Source organism: Ipomoea triloba, chromosome 16 (genome assembly GCF_003576645.1).
Source record: "Ipomoea triloba cultivar NCNSP0323 chromosome 16, ASM357664v1".
In the NCBI taxonomy this organism is placed as follows: domain Eukaryota; kingdom Viridiplantae; phylum Streptophyta; class Magnoliopsida; order Solanales; family Convolvulaceae; genus Ipomoea; species Ipomoea triloba.
This window is the reverse complement of record NC_044931.1, coordinates 18,262,943-18,263,445: the sequence shown is the minus strand read 5'-3', so window position 1 is coordinate 18,263,445 and position 503 is coordinate 18,262,943.

The following is a 503-nucleotide window of genomic DNA, read 5'->3' as shown; positions in this document are numbered from 1 at the left end:
TGCCTAAGATTTGGAAACTATGAAGCTTCTGATCAAAAGGATCTAGAAGAAGAAAACTAATGGATTTAACAGAAGAACAAATCCAACAAAAGATTAAACATAGTGAACACTTAATGAACTTACTTAATGAAGAACTAGAAAATAATGTAGACACAAACATAATTGAAAAACTAAACCAAAACTTAGCAAAAAAAGATATACTTCACCAATATCTGATGGATATTGAACAATTCAAAAAAGATTTTGTTGAAGAAACAAAATCAGAAACTGAACCAATGTCTGTCAAAAACTTTGCAGATATTGAAACAATAAACTCTAGACAAAATGAAGCAACTGCTTCATCACATCTTTGTCTTTATTAAGATAAGGTTTCTTAGCAGTTGATTTTCTCATCTAAGTATTTAAATCCCAGAAGAGCTGTAACTATTTATGACCAAAATAATCCAAACAGAAGAACTTTAGGAAAACAAATGCCTCATGAAGTACAGATACTCAGTAATGAA